The sequence below is a fragment of the Amia ocellicauda genome, chromosome 16 (assembly GCF_036373705.1).
Source record: "Amia ocellicauda isolate fAmiCal2 chromosome 16, fAmiCal2.hap1, whole genome shotgun sequence".
Lineage (NCBI taxonomy): Eukaryota > Metazoa > Chordata > Actinopteri > Amiiformes > Amiidae > Amia > Amia ocellicauda.
Window position 1 is genome coordinate 27,862,152 of NC_089865.1, and position 16,431 is coordinate 27,878,582.

Genomic DNA, 16,431 nt, shown 5'->3' on the forward strand with positions numbered 1-16,431 from the left:
CCAGGCCATCTTTCCATACTCAATTTATGAGTAAGATATGGACCTAACCACACGATTCAAGTACCAGTGTGGGGAAACAAGAGGGGAAGCGCAGCATGTCGGGTGCACCAGCCGGGAATCGAACGCGAGTCACAAGAATGGGAATCTTGTATGATACCACTACACGACTGGCACTGCTGCAAAGTAGCGCATTTCAGGCTTTCCACTGGAGTGACAGTGATTCCAAAACCTCCATCTCAATCGCTGTGAGTCCAATCTTGCTGCTTCTTGAATTCCTCAGCAACACAGATGAAACGTTCAAACAATCTTTTCAATTTCATTCGATTCACTTTGCATTTTACAAAAGAGGCAAAACGTGGAAGTAACTGAACCAGCTTCATCCGGACATTGGGTCATGCGTGGGTTGAAAGTTACGACATGAAAATCAATGAAACGGACTTCCCAGTGCTTTCAGAGTGTAGAAATGACAGTTTGAGTGTTTTTTTTGGAAGGAGATACAAGGTTTGCGAGCAGCCTCTCGCCGGTGGGGATGTAACTCAGTGGTAGAGTGCATGTATGAGGTCCCCGCGTTCAATCCTTGGCATCTCCAGGCCGTCTTTTAACTTAGGAAGTAGTGAAGAAATCGGGAGCCTGGGATTAATCACTCGTTCTCGTTTAGGGCTTATACGCACTCTGTGCCGTCATTCTCAGAGAAATGTGTATGCATGCAAAGTGAAAAGTGAAAGAAACGACGAGATGGCAAGCACCCACAGCTGGTCCAATTGGAGTGCCCTCGAAAGGCTAGAGCGTTTTGTTTACGGCACCGTGAACCTCTCGAACTTCATGTTGACGCACATACGATCTAAAACCCACGTCTTGTCCACGTCTGTAGGTGAAGTCATAGACAGACAGTTGTCAAAGCAAGGGAATTATTGGGCACTGATGCCAGGTGTGATACCTATGAGGTACACGGACTAACAGCGAGCTATAGGCTCTGCTATGCTGAGTGTTGCTTCGTGGATAGAGCGACTATCTCGCTAGTAGTAGTAATCAAAGCATTCCACTGCCTAACCCAACAGAACACACACAAACTTTGGACATCAACATACTTTGAACACCACTGTTTCACGGGACACTCTTTCACCCTGAGACCTCGTGGCGCAACGGTAGCGCGTCTGACTCCAGATCAGAAGGGTGCGTGTTCGATTCACGTCGGGGTCAGTGTTTTGTACAACGGGAAGGCCCAACGCCAGAGTTCCAATAAAAAGTCCACAAGCGGCAACGTAAATTCACAAAGCACCTAAATGTCACTGATTTTGCCAGACTCACACTTTCCATTAGGAACAAAGGGATCTACGTAGCCATGCACTTTGAACTATTGCTGCCACCTGTCCGCTGCGAATGTGCAACTAAAGGTTTTGCATTGGCCGGGAATTGAAGCCAGGTCAACTGCTGGGAAGGCAGCTATGCTTGCCACTATACCACCAACACTGCCGTTGATTAGCCAACAAAGTCAAATTCCACATGAATGTGAAGCCAGCATTGCGTGCCAGAATGACATCATTTTTCCATTTGGCAAAGCATAGATGTTTGCGAAAGCAACCGTTGGATGCACTTTCCTGTTCATGACTGCAGAGGGAGCTTCTCCATGCAACATAGCAGCTTTTTCATTTCACAATAACATTACCTTTCCTGGGGTAGCATTACATGGAATTGAACACCAGGCAGAAAAGCTAACTGCTCTAGGTGAGGCTTGAACTCACAACCTCAGCATGACACAGGCTGCGTACTGCTCTATAAGTACCGTGCGCTAACCGATTGCGCCACTAGAGCCAGAAAACTCGTCCAAGAAAGGTTGTATAGCCGCGTCCCACTGAGTCACAAGAAAGCCAAGGGAAGTTGGTAGATTGACATGCATCCATGTTTACAATTTCGAATGTCAGTGTTCCTAGTGTTCCACATTAGCCCAATTTGTGAAGGAAAGATATGTGGACAAGATTGACTTTCCTGAGAAACTGTGTGCTGGAAAATGGATGAAAGTTAATGGGATGAACAGTCACAGAAATTCACAAGTCAGCTTTTCACCTTGACACGAAGCCATACATAGACTTTTCAAAATCCAGGCCATCTTTCCATACTCAATTTATGAGTAAGATATGGACCTAACCACACGATTCAAGTACCAGTGTGGGGAAACAAGAGGGGAAGCGCAGCATGTCGGGTGCACCAGCCGGGAATCTAACGCGAGTCACAAGAATGGGAATCTTGTATGATACCACTACACGACTGGCACTGCTGCAAAGTAGCGCATTTCAGGCTTTCCACTGGAGTGACAGTGATTCCAAAACCTCCATCTCAATCGCTGTGAGTCCAATCTTGCTGCTTCTTGAATTCCTCAGCAACACAGATGAAACGTTCAAACAATCTTTTCATTTTCATTCGATTCACTTTGCATTTTACAAAAGAGGCAAAACGTGGAAGTAACTGAACCAGCTTCATCCGGACATTGGGTCATGTGTGGGTTGAAAGTTACGACATGAAAATCAATGAAACGGACTTCCCAGTGCTTTCAGAGTGTAGAAATGACAGTTTGAGTGTTTTTTTTGGAAGGAGATACAAGGTTTGCGAGCAGCCTTTCGCCGGTGGGGACATAACTCAGTGGTAGAGTGCATGTATGAGGTCCCCGCGTTCAATCCTTGGCATCTCCAGGCCGTCTTTTAACTTAGGAAGTAGTGAAGAAATCGGGAGCCTGGGATTAATCACTCGTTCTCGTTTAGGGCTTATACGCAGTCTGTGCCGTCATTCTCAGAGAAATGTGTATGCATGCAAAGTGAAAAGTGAAAGAAACGACGAGATGGCAAGCACCCACAGCTGGTCCAATTGGAGTGCCCTCGAAAGGCTAGAGCGTTTTGTTTACGGCACCGTGAACCTCTCGAACTTCATGTTGACACACATACGATCTAAAACCCACGTCTTGTCCACGTCTGTAGGTGAAGTCATAGACAGACAGTTGTCAAAGCAAGGGAATTATTGGGCACTGATGCCAGGTGTGATACCTATGAGGTACACGGACTAACAGCGAGCTATAGGCTCTGCTATGCTGAGTGTTGCTTCGTGGATAGAGCGACTATCTCGCTAGTAGTAGTAATCAAAGCATTCCACTGCCTAACCCAACAGAACACACACAAACTTTGGACATCAACATACTTTGAACACCACTGTTTCACGGGACACTCTTTCACCCTGAGACCTCGTGGCGCAACGGTAGCGCGTCTGACTCCAGATCAGAAGGGTGCATGGTCAATTCACGTCGGGTTCAGTGTTTTGTACAACGGGAAGGCCCAACGCCAGAGTTCCAATAAAAAGTCCACAAGCGGCAACGTAAATTCACAAAGCACCTAAATGTCACTGATTTTGCCAGACTCACACTTGCCATTAGGAACAAAGGGATCTACGTTGCCATGCACATTGAACTATTGCTGCCACCTGTCCGCTGCGAATGTGCAACTAAAGGTTTTGCATTGGCCGGGAATCGAAGCCAGGTCAACTGCTGGGAAGGCAGCTATGTTTGCCACTATACCACCAACGCTGCCGTTGATCTGCCAACCAAAGTCAAATTCCACATGAATGTGAAGCCAGCATTGCGTGCCAGAATGACATCATTTTTCCATTTGGCAAAGCATAGATGTTTGCGAAAGCAACCGTTGGATGCACTTTCCTGTTCATGACTGCGGAGGGAGCTTCTCCATGCAACATAGCAGCTTTTTCATTTCACAATACCATTACCTTTCCTGGGGTAGCATTACATGGAATTGAACACCAGGCAGAAAAGCTAACTGCTCTAGGTGAGGCTTGAACTCACAACCTCAGCATGACACAGGCTGCGTACTGCTCTATAAGTACCGTGCGCTAACCGATTGCGCCACTAGAGCCAGAAAACTGGTCCAAGAAAGGTTGTATAGCCGCGTCCCACTGAGTCACAAGAAAGCCAAGGGAAGTTGGTAGATTGACATGCATCCATGTTTACAATTTCGAATGTCAGTGTTCCTAGTGTTCCACATTAGCCCAATTTGTGAAGGAAAGATATGTGGACAAGATTGACTTTCCTGAGAAACTGTGTGCTAGAAAATGGATGAAAGTTAATGGGATGAACAGTCACAGAAATTCACAAGTCAGCTTTTCACCTTGACACGAAGCCATACATAGACTTTTCAAAATCCAGGCCATCTTTCCATACTCAATTTATGAGTAAGATATGGACCTAACCACACGATTCAAGTACCAGTGTGGGGAAACAAGAGGGGAAGCGCAGCATGTCGGGTGCACCAGCCGGGAATCGAACGCGAGTCACAAGAATGGGAATCTTGTATGATACCACTACACGACTGGCACTGCTGCAAAGTAGCGCATTTCAGGCTTTCCACTGGAGTGACAGTGATTCCAAAACCTCCATCTCAATCGCTGTGAGTCCAATCTTGCTGCTTCTTGAATTCCTCAGCAACACAGATGAAACGTTCAAACAATCTTTTCATTTTCATTCGATTCACTTTGCATTTTACAAAAGAGGCAAAACGTGGAAGTAACTGAACCAGCTTCATCCGGACATTGGGTCATGCGTGGGTTGAAAGTTACGACATGAAAATCAATGAAACGGACTTCCCAGTGCTTTCAGAGTGTAGAAATGACAGTTTGAGTGTTTTTTTTGGAAGGAGATACAAGGTTTGCGAGCAGCCTCTCGCCGGTGGGGATGTAACTCAGTGGTAGAGTGCATGTATGAAGTCCCCGCGTTCAATCCTTGGCATCTCCAGGCCGTCTTTAAACTTAGGAAGTAGTGAAGAAATCGGGAGCCTGGGATTAATCACTCGTTCTCGTTTAGGGCTTATACGCACTCTGTGCCGTCATTCTCAGAGAAATGTGTATGCATGCAAAGTGAGAAGTGAAAGAAACGACGAGATGGCAAGCACCCACAGCTGGTCCAATTGGAGTGCCCTCGAAAGGCTAGAGCGTTTTGTTTACGGCACCGTGAACCTCTCGAACTTCATGTTGACGCACATACGATCTAAAACCCACGTCTTGTCCACGTCTGTAGGTGAAGTCATAGACAGACAGTTGTCAAAGCAAGGGAATTATTGGGCACTGATGCCAGGTGTGATACCTATGAGGTACACGGACTAACAGCGAGCTATAGGCTCTGCTATGCTAAGTGTTGCTTCGTGGATAGAGCGACTATCTCGCTAGTAGTAGTAATCAAAGCATTCCACTGCCTAACCCAACAGAACACACACAAACTTTGGACATCAACATACTTTGAACACCACTGTTTTACGGGACACTCTTTCGCCCTGAGACCTCGTGGCGCAACGGTAGTGCGTCTGACTCCAGATCAGAAGGGTGCGTGTTTGATTCACGTCGGGGTCAGTGTTTTGTACAACGGGAAGGCCCAACGCCAGAGTTCCAATAAAAAGTCCACAAGCGGCAACGTAAATTCACAAAGCACCTAAATGTCACTGATTTTGCCAGACTCACACTTGCCATAAGGAACAAAGGGATCTACGTAGCCATGCACTTTGAACTATTGCTGCCACCTGTCCGCTGCGAATGTGCAACTAAAGGTTTTGCATTGGCCGGGAATTGAAGCCAGGTCAACTGCTGGGAAGGCAGCTATGCTTGCCACTATACCACCAACGCTGCCGTTGATCTGCCAACCAAAGTCAAATTCCACATGAATGTGAAGCCAGCATTGCGTGCCAGAATGACATCATTTTTCCATTTGGCAAAGCATAGATGTTTGCGAAAGCAACCGTTGGATGCACTTTCCTGTTCATGACTGCGGAGGGAGCTTCTCCATGCAACATAGCAGCTTTTTCATTTCACAATACCATTACCTTTCCTGGGGTAGCATTACATGGAATTGAACACCAGGCAGAAAAGCTAACTGCTCTAGGTGAGGCTTGAACTCACAACCTCAGCATGACACAGGCTGCATACTGCTCTATAAGTACCGTGCGCTAACCGATTGCGCCACTAGAGCCAGAAAACTGGTCCAAGAAAGGTTGTATAGCCGCGTCCCACTGAGTCACAAGCAAGCCAAGGGAAGTTGGTAGATTGACATGCATCCATGTTTACAATTTCGAATGTCAGTGTTCCTAGTGTTCCACATTAGCCCAATTTGTGAAGGAAAGATATGTGGACAAGATTGACTTTCCTGAGAAACTGTGTGCTAGAAAATGGATGAAAGTTAATGGGATGAACAGTCACAGAAATTCACAAGTCAGCTTTTCACCTTGACACGAAGCCATACATAGACTTTTCAAAATCCAGGCCATCTTTCCATACTCAATTTATGAGTAAGATATGGACCTAACCACACGATTCAAGTACCAGTGTGGGGAAACAAGAGGGGAAGCGCAGCATGTCGGGTGCACCAGCCGGGAATCGAACGCGAGTCACAAGAATGGGAATCTTGTATGATACCACTACACGACTGGCACTGCTGCAAAGTAGCGCATTTCAGGCTTTCCACTGGAGTGACAGTGATTCCAAAACCTCCATCTCAATCGCTGTGAGTCCAATCTTGCTGCTTCTTGAATTCCTCAGCAACACAGATGAAACGTTTAAACAATCTTTTCATTTTCATTCGATTCACTTTGCATTTTACAAAAGAGGCAAAACGTGGAAGTAACTGAACCAGCTTCATCCGGACATTGGGTCATGCGTGGGTTTAAAGTTACGACATGAAAATCAATGAAACGGACTTCCCAGTGCTTTGAGAGTGTAGAAATGACAGTTTGAGTGTTTTTTTTGGAAGGAGATACAAGGTTTGCGAGCAGCCTCTCGCCGGTGGGGATGTAACTCAGTGGTAGAGTGCATGTATGAAGTCCCCGCGTTCAATCCTTGGCATCTCCAGGCCGTCTTTTAACTTAGGAAGTAGTGAAGAAATCGGGAGCCTGGGATTAATCACTCGTTCTCGTTTAGGGCTTATACGCACTCTGTGCCGTCATTCTCAGAGAAATGTGTATGCATGCAAAGTGAGAAGTGAAAGAAACGACGAGATGGCAAGCACCCACAGCTGGTCCAATTGGAGTGCCCTCGAAAGGCTAGAGCGTTTTGTTTACGGCACCGTGAACCTCTCGAACTTCATGTTGACGCACATACGATCTAAAACCCACGTCTTGTCCACGTCTGTAGGTGAAGTCATAGACAGACAGTTGTCAAAGCAAGGGAATTATTGGGCACTGATGCCAGGTGTGATACCTATGAGGTACACGGACTAACAGCGAGCTATAGGCTCTGCTATGCTAAGTGTTGCTTCGTGGATAGAGCGACTATCTCGCTAGTAGTAGTAATCAAAGCATTCCACTGCCTAACCCAACAGAACACACACAAACTTTGGACATCAACATACTTTGAACACCACTGTTTTACGGGACACTCTTTCGCCCTGAGACCTCGTGGCGCAACGGTAGCGCGTCTGACTCCAGATCAGAAGGGTGCGTGTTTGATTCACGTCGGGGTCAGTGTTTTGTACAACGGGAAGGCCCAACGCCAGAGTTCCAATAAAAAGTCCACAAGCGGCAACGTAAATTCACAAAGCACCTAAATGTCACTGATTTTGCCAGACTCACACTTGCCATAAGGAACAAAGGGATCTACGTAGCCATGCACTTTGAACTATTGCTGCCACCTGTCCGCTGCGAATGTGCAACTAAAGGTTGTGCATTGGCCGGGAATGGAAGCCAGGTCAACTGCTGGGAAGGCAGCTATGCTTGCCACTATACCACCAACGCTGCCGTTGATCTGCCAACCAAAGTCAAATTCCACATGAATGTGAAGCCAGCATTGCGTGCCAGAATGACATAATTTTTCCATTTGGCAAAGCATAGATGTTTGCGAAAGCAACCGTTGGATGCACTTTCTTGTTCATGACTGCGGAGGGAGCTTCTCCATGCAACATAGCAGCTTTTTCATTTCACAATACCATTACCTTTCCTGGGGTAGCATTACATGGAATTGAACACCAGGCAGAAAAGCTAACTGCTCTAGGTGAGGCTTGAACTCACAACCTCAGCATGACACAGGCTGCGTACTGCTCTATAAGTACCGTGCGCTAACCGATTGCGCCACTAGAGCCAGAAAACTGGTCCAAGAAAGGATGTATAGCCGCGTCCCACTGAGTCAGAAGAAAGCCAAGAGAAGTTGGTAGATTGACATGCATCCATGATTACCATTTCGAATGCCAGTGTTCCTAGTGTTCCACATTAGCCCAATTTGTGAAGGAAAGATATGTGGACAAGATTGACTTTCCTGAGAAACTGTGTGCTAGAAAATGGATGAAAGTTAATGGGATGAACAGTCACAGAAATTCACAAGTCAGCTCTTCACCTTGACACGAAGCCATACATAGACTGTTCAAAATCCAGGCCATCTTTCCATACTCAATTTATGAGTAAGGTATGGACCTAACCACACGATTCAAGTACCAGTGTGGGGAAACAAGAGGGGAAGCGCAGCATGTCGGGTGCGTCAGCCGGGAATCGAACGCGAGTCACAAGAATGGGAATCTTGTATGATACCACTACACGACTGGCACTGCTGCAAAGTAGCGCTTTTCAGGCTTTCCACTGGAGTGACAGTGATTCCAAAACCTCCATCTCCATCGCTGCGAGTCCAATCTTGCTGCTTCTTGAATTCCTCAGCAACACAGATGAAACGTTCAAACAATCTTTTCATTTTCATTCGATTCACTTTGCATTTTACAAAAGAGGCAAAACGTGGAAGTAACTGAACCAGCTTCATCCGGACATTGGGTCATGCGTGGGTTTAAAGTTATGACATGAAAATCAATGAAACGGACTTCCCAGTGCTTTGAGAGTGTAGAAATGACAGTTTGAGCCCCAGGGCGCGAAGCTTTGTGGTGTCGTGGCTGGCAACAGGAGTCTCCTTGGGGTTGTTTCCCTCTCTCCCTCAGAGGGAGGTAAAACAGCTATGTGCGGTGCCAGAGCTGCTGATAGCATGTTCTCTGGTGTCCCGCTCCGTTTTGATTTTCGGTGCCTCGCTGCGCGCCGCTCTCGGCCAGGGTATTCTCAACTCTTTTGAGTTGTTTGCGGTCCTGCCGGACCATGCTCTCCCTGCTGTCTCATTCGGGGAGGGGTTACCGTTCTGGAAAGACACGTCAGCGCCACAGTCCATGGTATTAGTCAAAGAGCGTAGGTTTCCCGGTCTGCCTCAAGCAGGTACGCCCTTGCCAAGGAGAGGTTGTGAAGCCACTCCTTCAGTTGGCTCGTTGGCGTAGGGGTATGATTGTCGCTTGTTGTTCTCTCCCTCAGAGGGTGGTAGAACAGCTATGTATGGTGCCAGAGCTGCTGATAACATGTTCTCCAGTGTCCCGCTCCGTTTTGGCTTTCGGTGGCTTTCTGCGCGGCGCTCTCGGCCAGGGTATTCTCAACTCTTGAGAGATCCAGGAGATTTTCAACTCCTGAGAGGTGCGGACAGGCTTCCCGTGGCTCGTTGATCTAGGGGTATGATTCTCGCTTTGGGTGCGAGAGGTCCCGGGTTCAACTCCCGGACAAGCCCGTCTTGCCTGCTCCTTCTCTGTTCTGGGGTCCCTGGGCAGGTCGCTCTCTGTGGAAGTCTGCGTAAATGCAGGGCTTTTGACCTCAGATGCTGTTTTCCAGTGTTTTCTTCTCTTTGAAACAAATTATATTATTATACAAGGTTTTTGTTGTTATTGTTGTTGTTGTTGATGTTGAGGAGGAGGAGCACATGTAGTGTATTGTGGAGGAGAGGGAAGAAATTTGGTTTTCCGGCTTGTTATGGAGACCTTTGCTGAACGTGTACACCTGAGCTGCACCAAAGGAGAGGCATTCTTTTGAGTTGTTTGCGGTCCTGCTAGACCATGCTCTCCGTGCTGTCTCACTGTGGGAGCGGTTACCGTTCTGGATATACACGTCAGCACCACAGTCCATGGTACTTGTCAAAGAGCGTAGGTTTCTGTTGGGGTAAAATTGCCCCCTATGTATTGTATACACCTACTGTATAATACTCTGCATGTTGGGAGAACAGAGTACAATGATTTTTATATAACATATTGATATACTAACTGTTGGGGATAATTAAGTCTGGTAGGCATACTGATTATTTTACCTACTGTAACCATGTAACTAATTGTATTGTATTCTTATTGTAGGATTAGCCTTTTACAGAAGTTGCAGAGTTAACATTGTCATATCTCACTGGAAATGTTGCCGTGGCAAGGGGGGCTGAAATTTGTCATTATTGCAGAAATAACATAAATAACATACTCGCGCATAACTATTTCTGTGAAAGTCTAGGACACTTGAACTCACGGCCATCCCCTCACCTCTATTTTGGAAATGTCAAACCACAATCTCCCTATATTTATATTATATTTTGAGGAACAGAGCTGACAACATTAACAATATACATGCTGCTCTTCAGACAAACCAGAAATAAGATAGAGTCCCACGTCATCTACTGCTAGGCAAACCCTGCAGATATGTCAACCGAAACTGTCGAGTGTGTTAGGGGTTATAATATTGGACACATTCCATGTCTGCCTAGCAACTCAATCTTTAATATGTCCTGCCCCGAAACGGACTTCTGACATGTATAAAACTGTGTACTGTGGCAGAAATAAACTGAAGACAAACGATCTGGCATTGTGTCGGTGACTTTTTTCTTCCCGAGCTCGTCTCCTGCGGAGGATCCACCATCCTGCACTGACGGCGCTGGGTTATCCTAGTCCAGGGGTTATCCTAGTCCAGGGAACATGAAGGGTTTACTTCTGGTGAAGTGACTGTACCTTAACAATTTGGGGGCTCGTCCGGGATACATTTGGTGAGTATTCTCTTTTCACCTTTGTGCTGTACCCTAAGAACTGCTCACTACTTGTATCCAAAACATGATGGACTAGAGGGCTGTTCCAGTTAGGCAGTAGACTCTAAATGCCCTAGTGCTGTAACTAAGAGCTGCTGACTAACTGATGTATATTGGACTAGAGGGCTGTTACATTTAGGTAATAGATGAGTAAGTAGACTCTGTGCTTTAGTGCTGTAACTGAGAGCAACTGAATACATGGACTAGAGGGCTCTTCGGAGCATGGAGTACCAACATATGGTACTGTAATATTGCGCTGTGCTGATGTGTGGCATCTGAAGCAGGAAATCTATGTGTTTGTAAGTATGTCACTCTTCTTGTTTATCTTTATGTGTCGAGACTGTTATGATTGGAAGTGAATAAGCAGTACCTGAGTATCGGTGGGAATGATTAATGGTACTACGAGATAGGATTTTTGCACGTGTAATAAAGACAAAAGCCTGACTTATGGCTAAAGAAAATAAGATGGTTTACCAACACACCCCTATGTAACTGGTGATACTGTTTTGTTCAAATCTTTGAATCCTAGGAATTCCACATTCCCTACCACCCACAGTCTTCTGGGGTGGTGGAACGAGTGAACCAAACTATTAAAAAGAAAATTGACTAAAGCAATATCTGGAACTCAAATTAAGGACTGGGATGTGATGTTGCCACTGGTGTTGGCTGGAATACGCCTGACTCCCAGTAAGACTACTGGGATATTGGCCTATGAGGCTGTGTTTGGGATTCCCTTTCCCACACCTTGGGTTAGGATGCAGGGGAGACCACCTGCGCTCTCCTCTGATTTATCAGTGCTCCGGGCAGAATATGCACTTTTGCTGGCAGAAAAGCTGGCCCAGATCCACAATGAATGACTCTCTTCCTAAAAATGATGGGGTGCTGGAGTTGAATATGAATGTGAATAAGAAATGAGAAACTAAAGCTAGCTAACTTATCCATTCATTAGAAAAAAGAAAACTGCAAAATACAATCTGGTCTAAGTCAAATGTCCCAAAGACAAATGGAAAAAAATATATAATAATAATTGTCTCTGTTGGAGTACCAGGATTGGTGGAATCAAGGAAACATAAGATAAAACTGACAAAGTTTCCATAAGTCTTTGTCAGAATAATACGAATTTTGAGATGACCTTGATCACAATGGATCAAGAAAAACTGAGGTAGTAAAATAATCAAGTGGGATTATTTGACATTTAATCTAAATAATAAGAAACTTCATGAATAAATAAATACCATCATAAATAAGTTGTAAGGGCTGTTTGAGACACTGCAGGGTCAATACCACATGCCACAGATTGGATATCTGAATTATCTTATATTTATATTTATAATTAAAAATGTAACAACAGATTTATACCGAATTATGAGGCTCTGACCACAAGGATGTTTGACTCTATACAGAGTGCCTCAGGCATCAGAAATAAGAATGAAATAATATGATTCTATTATAAGAAAAATGTAATACAAAATTTACAATGAATAAACAAAATGCCAATAATAGTAATAAATAAATAGTCATGGTGTCCTCACAAGAAGAACCAGAATTTGTTTGTTAAACATCATGTTATGGACAAGCTCTGTAATGTCAAATTAAAGGAAATGAAAGTCTAGAAGGGAGCCTGGTGCAGCCCCAACAGCTTGTGAAAGCAGGAGAATGTAAACAAAATGTAAAAAAAAAATGTTTAGTTATTGTTATAGCATATAATACCTGATATACAAGTTAAAGTAGAATATGGGTTTAGGATGCGGGTAAAAGGGTAAGAAGTACCACAGAAGTATAAGATTACACATATAGAATTAGTGAGCTCAAGTAATATAAAATATTTTTAAAGGAGACAAGTAAGAATGGAAAGGAAGTGAAACAATCATAGATTAGATTAGGTTTTAGAAAACTAGAAACAAAAGTAAGGCAAACCGTGCAGATATGTCAACCGAAACTGTCGAGTGTTTTAGGGGTTATAATATTGGACACATTCCATGTCTGCCTAGCAACTAAATCTGTAATATGTCCTGCCCTGAAACGGACTTCTGACATGTATAAAACTGTGTGCTGTGTCAGAAATAAACCGAGCTCGTCTCCTGCGGAGGATCCACCATCCTGCACTGATGGCGCTGGGTTATCCTAGTCCAGGGAACCTGAAGGGCTTCCTTCTGGTGAAGTGGTTGTACCTTAACAGTTTCCAAGTCTGCCTCAAGCAGGTATGCCCTTGCCATGGAGGACTTGTAACGTCGCTCCTTCGGTTGGCTTGTTGGTGTGGGGGTATGATTGTTGCTTGTTGATCTCTCCCTCAGAGGGAGGTAGAACAGCTGTGTGCGGTGCCAGAGCTGCTGATAGCATGTTCTCCGGTGACTCGCTGCGCGCCGCTCTCGGCCAGGGTATTCTCAACTCTTTTGAGTTGTTTGCGGTCCTGCCGGACCATGCTCTCCCTGCTGTCTCACTCAGGGAGGGGTTACCGTTGTAGCGTTATGTTGGGTGTATTTTGATAAGAGCATTTGGGCTCTGAGCTGAAGCACTGATCTAAAGAAGACCTCTCCCCCCCAAATTTATCAGATTTCCTTAGCTCATCAGCTTGGAACTGGTTTGCGTCGAAGTGACAGTTTTGGGGAGGATGGCACCGAGAAGAGGCCAAATAGTTTGGAATCCTGCTATGAGATGTCTGGAGAAAGGGGCCTGTAGGTGATAAAAACTCTTTGAAGTGGACGAGAGCCGAAATCCCGACGAACCCGGGCCAACCGGCATTTCCAAAAGATGGCATGGATTGACATCAGTCATAAATCAAGCCCCCTCCAATAGGACACTGGGGGCTGAAACCGAAATCCAATCTCAAAAACTCAAGAACCAATCACCTATTGATCTGACAGACTATAAAGAACAGCGCACGGCCTTTCTCTCTCTCTCTCTCACCTGAACCAGAAACTCGCTGCCACAGCTCAACCTGTAGCTCTGTTGCCCGAACCGGAACCAGAAACCAACCAAGTCTTTGCCAGCAACAGAAGAGTTAAACTGGGAGAAGGAGATTGAGCCGTACGAAGAATTCTTTTAAAGGACTTTATTAAATAAAGAACTTTACAGACAGCGCATGCCCGCCTGTGCCCACCTGATCAGTGGAGTTTTACAGCTGGACAATTGACTAAGTCGACTGTATACGAAAGTGTCAGTCATTGAAATAGCTATTGAGTCTTAAGAAACTTGACCCTTGGAACAAACAGGGACCTGCTTTCCTCAAAGACTTTGTCTTCAAGTAACTATGGTGGAAACCCTGCTTGCAAAGAAGATTTTGTGCACAACCTTGGAGCCTTCAAACCAGTGGAAAATCTGTATGGAAAAGACTCTACATTCACGAAACCCCAACTTCCTGGTGCATCGACTGAGTGGAAGTTCTTGGACAAAGCCGAACCGGACTGCCTTTGTTCCAACCACACGGACCTCGTGCCGTGTGCTGTTATCTGAGTCTGAAGCCAGAGAGGCCTCTCTGCGACGAAGTTCAGATAAGTTTAACAGTTTGGAGTTTGTGATTCATGACATTTGAGAAATCAATTAGAAATGTTAATCTGTGATTCATAAGTCTAGAATGTGTAATATCATTTAGTTTTCTTAAATATAAATGTGTGTTGCATTAAACTGTTTTGTTGATAATTTTTGAAATAAAATCTGTCAACGACGAGAAATATCTTCTCATTCCTGTTTAACTGTTTAGTCTGAAATTGACATAAGTTAATAGACATTAGATTATTGGTGGCCCTGCCTATCCTTAATCATTGAATAATAATCAGTTAAGGGAAATTGTGGTAACAAGTAATGATAGGATCTTTCTCGGCACCTAAACGTAAATGAGACTGATATATATATAACGAGAAGTTACCTGACATAAATACTAACCTGCGTAGTTATTTAATGTCTGACTAACAATACTAATGAGAGACTCACCTTCGTCTTACTAACCGGTATTGTAGTCAATATGTTTATAACCTTTTTTGTTGAACGATTTGTGTGTTATCATATGCGATTCCATGGTCTTTGATTTGGTCACGGAAGTGATTTGTCTTTAATTTGTTGATCTTGAGTGGAATTTTAATAAATTTTTCCCTTTTCTATAATTAGTGTAGTGCTACATTTAGTCTTTGTTTTTGAATAAATTTGACAATTTATATCTTTGAAATTGGTGTCTGCATCCAATTATTACAGAAATTGAGTTCTACAAGATTCCAGGATTCGTGATAAGGTGATACAATAAATTCACTTCTTTAATTGAATTTTATAAGTGTACCTTACGCTACACCGTTCTGGAAAGACACGTCAGCGCCACAGTCCATGGTATTTGTCAAAGAGCGTAGGTTTCCCGGTCTGCCTCAAGCAGGTACGCCCTTGCCAAGGAGAGGTTCTGAAGCCGCTCCGTCAGTTGGCTCGTTGGCGTAGGGGTATGATTGTCGCTTGTTGTTCTCTCCCTCAGAGGGAGGTAGAACAGCTATGTGCGGTGCCAGAGCTGCTGATAGCATGTTCTCCAGTGTCCCGCTCCGTTTTGGTTTTCGGTGCCTCGCTGCGCGCCGCTCTAGGCCAGGGTATTCTCAACTCTTTTGAGTTGTTTGCGGTCCTGCCGGACCATGCTCTCCCTGCTGTCTCATTCGGGGAGGGGTTACCGTTCTGGAAAGACACGTCAGAGCCACAGTCCATGGTATTAGTCAAAGAGCGTAGGTTTCCCGGTCTGCCTCAAGCAGGTACGCCCTTGCCAAGGAGAGGTTGTGAAGCCGCTCCTTCAGTTGGCTCGTTGGCATAGGGGTATGATTGTCGCTTGTTGTTCTCTCCCTCAGAGGGAGGTAGAACAGCTATGTGCGGTGCCAGAGCTGCTGATAGCATGTTCTCCGGTGTCCCGCTCCGTTTTGGTTTTCTGTGCCTCGCTATGCGCCGCTCTCGGCCAGGGTATTCTCAACTCTTTTGAGTTGTTTGCGGTCCTGCCGGACCATGCTCTCCCTGCTGTCTCACTCGGGGAGGGGTTACCGTTCTGGAAAGACACGTCAGCGCCACAGTCCATGGTATTAGTCAAAGAGCGTAGGTTTCCCGGTCTGCCTCAAACAGGTACGCCCTTGCCAAGGAGAGGTTGTGAAGCCGCTCCTTCAGTTGGCTCGTTGGCGTAGGGGTATGATTGTCGCTTGTTGTTCTCTCCCTCAGAGGGAGGAAGAACAGCGATGTGCGGTGCCAGAGCTGCTGATAGCATGTTCTCCAGTGTCCCGCTCCGCTTTGGTTTTCGGAGCCTTGCTGCGCGCCGCTCTCAGCCAGAGTATTCTCAACTCTTTTGAGTTGTTTGTGGTCCTGCCGGACCATGCTCTCCCTGCTGTCTCACTCGGGGAGGGGTTACCGTTCTGGAAAGACACGTCAGCGCCACACTCCATGGTATTAGTCAAAAACCAAGAGGGTCATAAATAGAACTGACAATGTAGAGAATTCCTCGTCTTGTGATTGGTTTATCCTGTATGTGCATCTTGAACTTAAACATATCCGTTTCGGTACACCACTGTACACCAAGAGCTCTCTCCATGGGAAGACTGTTGTGGCTCA

General features: G+C 45.4%; 8 non-coding genes across 8 annotated transcripts; 4 read left to right on the forward strand and 4 right to left on the reverse strand.

Annotated features, from left to right (window-relative positions):
• Positions 1-1,128: 1,128 nt before the first annotated feature.
• On the forward strand, positions 1,129-1,200 carry trnaw-cca (transfer RNA tryptophan (anticodon CCA)). The gene has a single exon. It is a non-coding gene; the product is annotated as a tRNA-Trp (tRNA).
• Positions 1,201-1,717: 517 nt separating this feature from the next.
• Positions 1,718-1,812, reverse strand: trnai-uau (transfer RNA isoleucine (anticodon UAU)). Its single transcript has 2 exons — positions 1,775-1,812; positions 1,718-1,753 (listed from the first exon to the last, which is right to left on the reverse strand). It is a non-coding gene; the product is annotated as a tRNA-Ile (tRNA).
• A 2,004-nt stretch (positions 1,813-3,816) lies between these two features.
• trnai-uau (transfer RNA isoleucine (anticodon UAU)) lies at positions 3,817-3,911 on the reverse strand. The gene is made up of 2 exons: positions 3,874-3,911; positions 3,817-3,852 (listed from the first exon to the last, which is right to left on the reverse strand). It is a non-coding gene; the product is annotated as a tRNA-Ile (tRNA).
• Positions 3,912-5,325: 1,414 nt separating this feature from the next.
• trnaw-cca (transfer RNA tryptophan (anticodon CCA)) lies at positions 5,326-5,397 on the forward strand. Its single transcript has one exon. It is a non-coding gene; the product is annotated as a tRNA-Trp (tRNA).
• Positions 5,398-5,915: 518 nt separating this feature from the next.
• Positions 5,916-6,010, reverse strand: trnai-uau (transfer RNA isoleucine (anticodon UAU)). The gene is made up of 2 exons: positions 5,973-6,010; positions 5,916-5,951 (listed from the first exon to the last, which is right to left on the reverse strand). It is a non-coding gene; the product is annotated as a tRNA-Ile (tRNA).
• Positions 6,011-7,424: 1,414 nt separating this feature from the next.
• trnaw-cca (transfer RNA tryptophan (anticodon CCA)) lies at positions 7,425-7,496 on the forward strand. The gene has a single exon. It is a non-coding gene; the product is annotated as a tRNA-Trp (tRNA).
• A 518-nt stretch (positions 7,497-8,014) lies between these two features.
• On the reverse strand, positions 8,015-8,109 carry trnai-uau (transfer RNA isoleucine (anticodon UAU)). Its single transcript has 2 exons — positions 8,072-8,109; positions 8,015-8,050 (listed from the first exon to the last, which is right to left on the reverse strand). It is a non-coding gene; the product is annotated as a tRNA-Ile (tRNA).
• Positions 8,110-9,480: 1,371 nt separating this feature from the next.
• On the forward strand, positions 9,481-9,552 carry trnap-ugg (transfer RNA proline (anticodon UGG)). The gene has a single exon. It is a non-coding gene; the product is annotated as a tRNA-Pro (tRNA).
• The last annotated feature ends 6,879 nt before the right edge of the window (positions 9,553-16,431 follow it).